The sequence below is a fragment of the Silene latifolia genome, chromosome 5 (assembly GCF_048544455.1).
Source record: "Silene latifolia isolate original U9 population chromosome 5, ASM4854445v1, whole genome shotgun sequence".
Classification (NCBI taxonomy): Eukaryota; Viridiplantae; Streptophyta; class Magnoliopsida; order Caryophyllales; family Caryophyllaceae; genus Silene; species Silene latifolia.
The window spans coordinates 76,856,181-76,867,917 of record NC_133530.1 but is presented as its reverse complement, the minus strand read 5'-3'; the positions used below and the strand labels follow the sequence as shown (position 1 = coordinate 76,867,917).

The 11,737-nt window shown below is 37.2% G+C and overlaps 1 non-coding gene across 1 annotated transcript; it reads left to right on the top strand.

Annotated features, from left to right (window-relative positions):
* Positions 1 to 9,411: 9,411 nt before the first annotated feature.
* LOC141657981 (small nucleolar RNA R71) lies at positions 9,412 to 9,518 on the top strand. The gene has a single exon (XR_012548894.1). It is a non-coding gene; the product is annotated as a small nucleolar RNA R71 (small nucleolar RNA).
* Positions 9,519 to 11,737: the final 2,219 nt, after the last annotated feature.

Below are 11,737 nucleotides of genomic sequence, written 5' to 3'. Positions count from 1 at the left end.
AGAATGCCGCGGCCGCCTCATATTGGACGATCCGCGGAGTTTGTGAAAACATTGTCACAAGTTTGGAGTAAATCTCATTAGCATTGCCCATTTTAAAGGCTCTCCTTTGGAGGTCCGCCTCCATCGCAAATATTAAGACATTTTTCATTGCGGCGGACTCCTTTTGGTAAGCCTCATATGCTTCCCTAGTGGCCGCGGTGGACCTAGTGGAGGGTTCAGGTGGAGAGGCCTCGGTAAGGTAACGAAGCTTGTCGTCACCTTCGGCGGCTAATTTGAGTTGGGCATCCCATTCGGAGAAATTTGACCCATTCTTTTCAAGTTTACATCGATCCATAAAGGATCGGAGCCAAGATGAACTAGCGAGAGGTGTAGCATTAGGAGTTGGTGTTGCCATTTGTTATGAAAAAGAAGTGGTCTACAAAACAAAATATAAGGAGTAAAACAAATGTCGTTTTAATAATACTCGTAAAAATGTTTGATTTAAACAAGTTTTATGCATTTTTCTAGTGACCTCTACCCAACTAGATAAATGATTCCAAGACCCAAATTCATATCGACTTAGGCACGGTGGGGCCGATACATCCTTTATCAATATAACTCGGTGGATTAACGTTTAATCAATTCTACTTTTAGAACTCTTGGTCGATAATATTACATTAACAATTATCTATAGCCCAAAACACATCGACAAGGGCACGGTGGGGCCGATACATCCCTTATCAAATACTTTTGTTGAGTTCAATCCAAATTTCGAATAAATGTGTCCATGATCCAAACCCACATTAACTTGGGCACGGTGTGGCCGATACATCTCTTATCAACATGAATTCGGTGGATTAACAGTCATCACCCACTTCCCCTACGTAACAAGGTTTGTACCCCGGTGGGGCCGAGCGCACTCCCTCGCGAAATAGGTTTTCATGGTTTCTACTATTTGGTAAGGCTATGTCTCAATTAATTGTTTTAGCGAGAGGTCATGTAAATTTATTATCTATCACGTTTTAAATGAACTAAAGCGGTGAACTACGATAATTCTAATTGACACGGTCGATAAACTCGATAAAATAACAATGCATGTTTAGTTATGGCGATTTAGCGATGCATGTGACATAAAATAAAATGCAAGCATAAAGATAAATAAATCCTAGTATGGCCTTCCTAAAATAGAAAAACTATTTAACTATTACATATTCGGAAACCAACTCCATTGGTCCCTTGAACTTCGGTTGTGGCACGCATCTCGAGGTAACACCGTCTTTATGTATCGCCATTCTTGAAGAAATCCGTCTTTGGGAACTCCGGAATGAATAAAATTACATAATAAATTACATAATTTCCTATTATACATTTGTAACTAAAATAAAATAAATCTATTAAATTACAAAACGGTGATACGAGATCACAATAAATTACAACCGAATCGATATTCCCATACATTTCGGGAAATACCAATTAAAATCTAAGGCCATACTAAGTAAAATTACATAATTCAAAAATTACATAAATTAAAATTATGACAATCATAAAGAAAATGCAGCATTATGATATGTATGAACATGCTCAATTTTATGCTAAATCGCCTTTAAATAGCCAATATCGTATATTACTCGGTTTTTACGGATTTGCGTGATTTTAACATTTTTATAATCACAAAAATACATAAACTCATATTTATGCATAAGTTAATTACCCTAACCTCTTAGGACTCAAAATTTAGTCTTCACTAATTATTTGACCATAATTAACCCATATTTTATAAAATTGTTCATAAATGGATCAAAAATTACAAAAATAAGCCATAAACTTCAAATAAATCACAAAATTTCAAATAAATTTGAAATTTGAAATTTAAATTCATAAAAATTCTGGAAAATTTCCATGACACTCATAATGTTCAAAATCTTAGGTTAAAAATTTCGAAAAATTTCCGGAAAAACAATGTTGCGGTTTATCGATTTTTAATAAAATAATCATAAAAACATGGAAAAATTATTTTCACTAACTTTTCAATTTTAGATCTGAAAAATATAATAAAATGCAACATTAGACATTTTTCCTAAGTCATAGATTATGTTTTATTAATTTTCCACTAATAATGTCACTATTTATGCTATTTTTCTTCAAAAATTCATAAATCATGCAAAAAGACTTCTTTATAGCCAATTATTTTACACACATCTTGTAAAATTGCATGTGACAACATATTAATTTTCTATGACCAGATTCGAAATTTAACTCATATTAACCTATTTTTCACCTAAATCCGAATTTAATAATGAAAAATTCATTTTTCGAGCATAACAAGTCCAAAAATTATGAAAATTTACAGGTTATCTCAAAATAATATATGTGACAACATATCCAAAAATCAACTGAAAATTCGAAGTATAGCTAATTTTAGACCAAAAATGACATTTTTACTCATAAAATCATATTTAAATGCCATTATTGTAAATTATGAACAATAAAAATCCGAAAAATTAACCAAAATATCCTAAAACATTTTAGGACCAGAAATATTAACATGCAAGGATTGATTTCGTGATATCTCATAATAACACAAATTTTACAAGTTTTATTTGTTATTCTTATAACTCGGAAAAACTTTTAACCGATTTGCATGCAAACAACCGTGGCTCTTGATACCGATTGAAGGAAATGTAGATTCATATACATACTAACATACTCAAATATGTCGAAATTAATTTGTCATAAAATTAAATGTGGATTTTATGCATGCAAACAATATAAAAATAGAGGAGAAATCATGTCCTTACATTGATGATTTCGGTTTAATGGGCACAAGAGAGATCACCTTTCTCTCTTGTTCTTGAGCTTTCCCTTATGGAAGAACAAAGATCCAAGTATAGGATCTCTCCTTAGGATTAATACCCAAAGCTTTCTCTTAATTTAATTAATATTACAAGAACTAGTATAATATTAATTAGTAGAAAATTGAACCAAAAATATTTATAAACTCTTAAATATTTCGGTTTTTAGAGAGAAGAAGAGGAGGATTTAGTTCTCTCTAGAAATTGTATTTTGGATGAGTGAATGAATGATAATATTTTTACAACCTTTTGTATATTATTAGGTAAAAATTATGGAAAAACCATCATAGGTTTTGTCTTCTCAAAACCGTGTAAGAGGAGGGCTTTAGGGGAGCCAATGCATGGAAAAATTGTTCTTCACAATGAACAATAGGCTTGCATGGCTAGTGACTAGTGTAATCATCATGCCTTCCACTAATTACAATCAACATATAATTAGCTCAAAAACCCTCTAATTTTCGGCCCACTTGATAATATGGATTCCATATTATTTTTGTCAATTGTCAATATGTCACATGTCATATGTGATATAAATTTGTTATGTATTTTTAACATATTAAAAATCAACGTATTAATAAAAATACGTCACATACAAAAAATCGACTTAGTAATTTCATAATTACTTGTGCCAAAATATTTTACCATTTATAAATTAGAACCGATTGTATTTATAATAATTCATTCAATTTCGATTGTTTCTTTAAACATTAATTTCATCCGAGTAATGATACAATTCAATTACTCAGACCGTATCTCATTTAATCACATTTCAATTTGATACGTAAATTTTACTTCCAAAAATCGTCCGTCAATTTTCAAGTAATTTAATTAACTCGTAACATTATACGATTAATTAAATAATCAATTAAGAGTGTTGCCCTATAGGTATGACCTAGGGGGTCAACTGATCACCACCGTCGCACGACAGTAATGTCAAACTCTAGTTAGCCAATCATTACCGATATATGTTGACCAGTTGACAGTAACAATATTACTTCCCAATTGTATTCTTTATAATGAGATTTAAACATGTGATCATCATGATCAACAGTCGTGATCGCATTATTGTCGGAGGACACATATTCCAACACTACTAACTAATATGACATGTAAACTAAATGCAAGTCCTAAATTCACATTGTTATACCGCAGCAATCAAAATAAAGCCACATAGTCATTAACATAAAGAGGAAAAAGGAGATTGGAAAGATCATACCATGCGGTCTTCAATATCCTCATGTCTCGGATGTGGCGTAGTCAATCAATGTGAACAAGGATAGAACAAACACAATATATACAAAACAATATATACACAAGACTATAAAAGGAAATAAACATGTTTTTTGGGTTTTCAATTTTCAATTTTTTTGGATTTTTGAATAAGAGTTAAATGTTAGAATTCCCATCCCCACACTAATATGGGCATTGTCCTCAATGGCCAAAATGATGGAAATTATGCAAAGATGATGCATGATTTCTATACTAAATGCAATCTATACTAGGCTATACTACATGATGCATGGTTTTTGTTATGACGGAGAGGATAATTTAGATTACCTCCCGTTGTGTATGCATTAAATTCCCCAAACCGAGTGAGACACTATTGCTAATGTCCAAGGATGGGTGTAGTTCATGCACACACTATGCAATGCATGAAACTAATTTGTCATTTTGGATTTTGAAAATGGGAACAATAAAATGAGAACACCTCAATGGTACCGAGGTGTGAGTCCTCTATGGTGCTAGGACTACTCCAACAATGATCAAGAAAAATAATTAAAACAAAGAGAGAAATAGACAAACCATGAGAGGGTAGGAGCCTCCAAGGCTAGCTAATCTTCCATCATATCATCACTATCATCACTTTCCTCATTAGAAGTGGTCTCATTGCCACTTCCCTCATCATTTGCTTCTTCACTTTCTTCTTCACCTTGCTCATCATCTTGCTCACCATCCTTCTCTACTTCTTCACTTGCTTCCTCATCAATGTTATCATCAACTTCTTCATTACCAACAACCTCATTGTCACCCGAAACGACCCTAGATGCACCCGGAAATAGGACTTCTCTATCCGCCCAACTAGGCAAAGGACATGATGGATCAAGTAGTCCTTGCCTAGGTAAGTGTAGGAGGGGTGGATATTGAGCCAAGTAAGCATTTTTCCGATCCTCAAAGGCTTGCTTGTGCATTGCTTGCATGAGAAGAGTCAAATAATCATTTCTAGCTTCAACTCCTTCCGGCTTGAACTCTTGGTACTCAAAAGGGTAAGGTGGTATGACAATGGAAGAGGAGGGTATTTCAAGTTCACCCTTTTGTTGTTGGATAATATACTCGGCCTCTTTTGAAAGGGGAAGTAGATAATTGGTCCGGTGGACGCTTAGACGACAAATCTTTGAAGGCAAAGTGAACGATCTAGCCTCACTAGTGAGCCATCCATACTTGGTGTCAAGAGGGTTATGGGCAACCCACTTGTACTTGTGTATCATAGTATGCAAGTCAACAAGATGACCACCCTCCTTTGCTTTATACTTGTTATCCTTGTTGAAGTTAGGATCAAAGTACTTAGCTAGGATAGTGACTAGGCCGCCATTGACAATAACGGTAGTGCCCTTCTTCCCACAATCAATGTTGAGCCATCTATCTACCAAATGCCTCAAAGAGTTGAAAGGCTTGGTTCAAAGCCGATTCAAGAAGAATAAAATCAAGTTTGGTGAAATGGTTGGTATCTTTCCTTGCAATAATGGTGTTTCCTATGACTTTGTGCCATACTCTTATGCCCGGATGGTGGACCAAAAGAGCACGACTTGCATGAAAATCCTCAAATTTCCTTCCGGAAATCGCCTCCCAAAGAGGGTCGGGGTCATACTTTCCATAATTCTTAAAATAACTCGATTTATCACTAAGACCCAAAATTTCACCCAATTCTCTAAAGGAAATGCGTCTACTAACATTAGCTAGACGAAACTCGAGATTTTCCCTAGTCTCAACTTTGGTAACTTTCAAAGAACTCAACAACTCCAAGGTAAGGGAGGGGTATGTCAATTCTTTTGATTCAAACAATTTCTTCAACCCCATTGCTTTGAAAAAGGCTCTAGTTTGCTCAAGGACACCCAACTTATCCAAGGTGTCTTCACAAATAAATTTGGTGGATTGAAATGATTTCCTAGCAAACTTGGCAAAAGTATATCTATGGGTTTTGGAAATAAAAGTTACCTCCGGATAATGCAAAAGTTGATCGATTTCCGGAGTAGAAGATGTTGTTGCTCCCATAGAAGGTTGTTGTTGTTGTTGCACTTCCAAGTTTGGGGTTGCTACCACCATAGCCAATGCTTTCTTTGCTTGAAGAGCCTTTTGCCTTTGTGAAAGTGTCTTTGGTGCCTTTGTTGCCTTTGTTGCTCCCTTAGTCCTTGCCATTGATGAACTAACCAAGAAAAGAATGAAAAATCTTCAATTTGTAGTGTACCCAAATCGATTTAAAGGTGAAAGACTTTGCCTTTATGAATTCAAAAAGCGACTCAAAGGTTGAAGATTTTGTGCTTGGTTTTGATTTTTATTGAAAAAGGAGTGATTAATTTGTTGTTGAAAGGATGTTTTGATTTGATTTTGGTGAATGTAGTTGAGGGATTTTGTTTTTGTGATGGAGAGGATGAGGGTTTTGATGTTTTGAAGTAGTGTTATGAATGAATGAATGAATGAATGAAGGTGGGAGGGATTTTATAAAGACCGAAAAAATTCGAACTGCAGGGGCAATCCGTGCGGTTTCTGCCCAATACGGGCAGATTATGCACTTTCTGGGTTGGGGAAAAATTCGCCTAAAGACGGGCGTATTCAAGAGAAGACGCTCGGATTTGCTGATACGGGACGGGCGGATTCTCCAGAAGACGGACGGATTTCAGTCCAGGAATTTTTCTTGTTTTCCTCAGCAGAGAGGACGGGCGTCTTCTTTTCAAGACGGACGGATTTCCAGAGACGGGCGGATTGCTGTTCAGCACGCCCGGATTCTCTTACAGTCAAAAATATTTCAAAATGTCAGCTCATAGGGACGTGCGTCTTCTGCCCAGTACGGTCGGATTGCATGAAAACGGGCGGATTCTCCTGAATCCGCTCGGATTCAACCCCTTTGTACCCGGATTCAGTTCCATCCGTGTACAATGCATTTCCCTTATCATCCTTCCATTCTTCTTCAAATCCTGTGTTCTTCATTGTGGGGGCGTTACTAAGGCATGATTAGCCTAGGCAATTGCCATCCCCACACAAAGCTAAAGCACTACACATCAATTGAAATTATTAGTCCCTCCCTCACTTCTCTCAAACATGACAATTATCTTGATCAAAGTAAATAAAAATCCAAAGATGACAAAAATTGCAATACAAGAATTGAAATGCGAGTTAGGGAGTTAGAAATATTTACAAATGGTGGTTTAGGGAGGACTCCACCAAACTCTCATTCTTGATGACATGTCAAGGGGGCATGTTCAAGGTGTTGTTGATGTTCCTCAACACCTTGAAGAAATAATCAAAAGCTTGTTCATTATCATGGTAGAGGTCTTCAATAGTCCTTTGCCCTTGTTGTCGATCTTGATCGATGGCATTACCAATGTAGGGATTAAAAATCCCTTCAAATTTGTCGTCCCAAAGACCACAAACTTCATTAAGTTGATCATTGAAAATTTCTTGATTTGATGGAGACAACTCTCCCAAATTCTTCTCTTGGCCAATGAGGCCATCCTCTTCTTCTTTGATTGATTTTGATGAGCTTTGCAAGCTCTCCTTGTCACAATTCACTTGCTCTTTGAATGGAGCATCTTCAATTTTCTTCTTCCATTGGAGTTCCGATTTCTTCCTCTCATCCTTTCGGCTATAATGATCAATCATGAAACACGGTTCATGCAAACGAGGAGCTCTCATAGTCTTGTCAAGATTAAAGGTTATGCTTTCATCTCCCACTTCTAGAGTGAGCTCACTATGTTTCACATCGATCACCGCACCCGCGGTGTGTAGGAAAGGTCTTCCTAGAATGATAGGAATGTTGGAATCTTCCTCCATATCAACAATGACAAAGTCCACCGGGATGAAAAACTTCCCAATTCGCACGGGGACATCTTCCCATATCCCTAATGGTGTCTTCGTCGATCTATCGGCCATTTGGAGTGTGATGTTGGTGCATTTAAGCTCTCCCATCCCTAACCTTTTACTCACCGAGTACGGCATAACACTCACACTAGCCCCTAGATCACATAAGGCTTTGTTGATCGTTGTGTCGCCAATGGTACACGGTATTGAGAAGCTTCCCGGATCCTTTAGTTTTGGAGGTGAACTCCCTTGAAGTATTACACTATTCACCTTGGTGAGGGCGATAGTCTCAAGTTTCCGGATTGACTTCTTCTTTGTGAGGATATCTTTCATGTATTTCGCATAGGCCGGTACGTGATTGATTAATTCCGTGAAAGGAATCGAGACTTCCAAATTCTTCACAATTTCCATGAACTTTCCAAGTTGGTCGTCAAATTTGGGCTTGGCTTGACGACTTGGAAAAGGAAGTCTAATCACAATGGGCTTCTTCTCCTTGACCTTGTCTTCATTTTTATTTGAACTTTCTTCTTTTGATGATTCTCCATCTTTGGAGTTTTGCACAATTTCTTCCTTATCACTAGCTTCCACAACTTCATCCTCAACTTGCTTCTTTGGTGCTACATACCCAGTACCACTTCTCAAGTGAATGGCACTAACCGTTTCATGTCTTAGGGGATTACTTTGAGGTGGTAATTGCCCCTTTTGTCTTTGTGAGCTTGAAGATGCTAGTTGAGTCAATTGGGTTTCCAACATCTTGGTGTGAGCTAGGATGTTGTTGATGGTGGTTTCCTTTGCTTGGCTATCTTTTTCCATTTGAGTGAAAAATTCTTTTTGATTCTTTTTCATTTGGAGGACCGCTTTTTGGACATCAAAACCTTGGTCATTTTGGTGATTGTATGGATTTTGATTTTGGTAGCCTTGGTTTTGATTGTAAAAGGGCCTTTGATTTTGGTTTCTCATGGGAGGTGGAGTGTATGTTGTTTGAGGGTTTTGAACATTTTGGCTTTTGTATGAGAGATTTGGATGGAATTTGGTGTTCTCATTGTAATAGTTGGAATAAGGGGTACCACTCTTGTATGCTTGGAAAGCATTAACTTGTTCATTTGTTCCCCTACATTCACTTTGGTCATGTCCCAAAGTTCCACAATTCTCACATATCCCACTTGGGATTGATGAAGATGCCGTCATGGCATTAAGATGATGCTTTGGTGATTTTGAGACTTCTTCAAGTCTAGCCATAGCTTTTTCAAACTTCAAATTGATTGTGTCAATATGAGCACTAAGTTGAGCACCCAATTGATTAATGGAGTCCATTTCATGCTTTCCTCCTCTAGTAGCCTTGCGAGGTCTACTATATTGTGAGTTATGGACCGCCATTTCCTCAATCTTGTTCCATGTTTGATTGTCATCAACTTCGGTGAACATTCCATTTGATCCCATGTTGAGAATGTTCCTTGAATCTTCATATAAACCATTCCAAAATTGTTGTACCAAGAACCATTCGCTAAGTCCATGGTGAGGACATGAGCGACAAATTCCCTTGAACCGCTCCCAAGCTTCATACAAAGATTCTTCATCCCTTTGCTTAAAACCCGTAATTTGAGCTCTTAGCATGTTAGTCTTTTCCGGTGGGTAGAATTTTTTGTAGAAAGCTAGAGCCAACTTCTTCCAAGAATCTATTCCGAGAGTGGCCTTATCAAGGCCCTTCAACCATTGCTTCGCGGTGCCAATTAGAGAAAAAGGAAATAAGACCCATCGAATTTGGTCTTGACTTACACCGGTTTGAGAAATCACATCACAATAGTCACAAAAGGTTTCCATATGAGAATGAGGGTCTTCACTAGGCATCCCCCCAAATTGGCTCCTTTCGACTAATTGGATAAAGGCGAATTTGGCAATAAAATTTCCGGTTAGATGTTGTGGTGTAGGAGTACCATTGGGTAGGTTCTCCTCGGTGGGTACGGAGTGTGACGAGAATTTAGGCATTGTAGGTTGATTTTGGGTGATATTGTGTAATGGGTTCTCCTCTCCTTCTATTACGAAAGGGTTGATGAACTCAATAGTTGGTTGAATAACCTCACTAATAACTCTCAAATTCCTCCTAGCAAGTCTCCTATTGTTCGTCAAGGTTCTTTCAATTTCACAGTCAAAAGGTAACAAATCACCTTGTGACCTTCTAGACATGGAAAATATCAAACAACTTGAAAACAATTAGAACAAACCTTGAGGAGTTTTACTTCCCCAAGGCAAAGAAAAACACAACTAATAACAATGTAAAGAAATCAAAATCAAGCAAACACCGTCCCCGGCAATGGCGCCATTTTTGATCGGTCTGTTTCGTGTTCACAATTAAAGGTGTGGTCGTTGGGTCACGTCCGAATCAAAACACAATTTATAGCTTCACAAACAACTCTACAATTAGTAAAGAGGCAAGTAAAGGTCGGATCCCAAGGGACGGGTATTGAAATGAGATTTCTATTGAAACTAGTGGTGTCTTAGGGGTGTCACAATTTGGGTTGATGTAGAAGGTCACTAACTAAAATAGCAATGTAAATAAACAAGCAAGATGAATTAAAAGGGTTGTAGACAATTGATAAAAAGCACTAGGGTGTCATGGGATCATAGGGGAATCATGGGAATTGATCATACAAACATGATCTCAAATTATAAGCAAGCAATTATTGTTGTGATGGATTGAGTTGGGTTATATCTTACAATCCTAGGAAAGTTTGGGTCCCGGAGCCGAATCGATTAGATTGTACAACACCTACAAGTCGACTTAATCTTCCCTACTCAATAACATGCATGGTCTAATGAGACTCGAGTTGGTTTATGTCTTACAAGTCTCATTGAAAAGGTAGGTGATGGGTAAAAAATGCAAGGATTCATAGGCTCGCATTTCATCAAACATTACATGTGCATGAGTTGAGATCAAAACAAGCAAGCAAATAAAACATGAAAGCATATTAATTTAAGCATGAATCATTCCCCATGTTGGTTTCCCCTAATCACCCATTAACCCTAGCTAAGAGACTACTCACTCATTATCATGTTGATCATGCTAGCAAGGTTGTCAATCATACCAACAAAATGAAACATGATGAATAAATGAAAGTAATTAACAATAATTAAAAAGGGATTAAGAGAATTATACCTACTAATGATTCCAATAATAAAGCAAAGATAAAAGAAGTACTTGATGCTTGATTGAGAGGTTGTCAATCTCCCAATAATAACCCAAATAATCTTCAATTACCCAAAATAAAGGATGAACAAAAGAGAGATTAAGGAAATAAAACTTGTATTAGAACTTGATTAATTGTTGATTACAAAACTAAAGAGAGATTTGATTGATATTAACTACTCTAATTATTGATAAGAAGAACATGCTCTTCTAATTAGACTAATGGGGTATTTATAGTGGAAATTAGGGGGATGCATTAGGGTTAACTAAGGGCTAAACTAGTAATTACACTTTTTAGATTGAGCAGGGAGGAGCCGGTATTTTTCGAAGGAAGGGCTTCTTTCTTTGTAGCTTGGGGAAGAGGAAATCGCGCTGTAGAGGAATCCGAGCGGTTTTGTGTCGGGACGGGCGGATTCTGGCGAAGGAACACGAGCGGATTCAAGAGAATCCGGGCGGATTGTGGTGGCTAAACCCGAGCGTCTTGTTGGAAAACCGCACGGATTGTGCAGGTGGAGGACGGCCGGATTGAAGACAATCCGCACGGATTGTGCCTCAGCAAGATTTCTTCTTCTTTTCTTCCCTTTTCTTCATAAATTCCTTGGGGATTTCCTTGGGGACTCAAGGATCCTTTCTCAACATTGCTCATCTA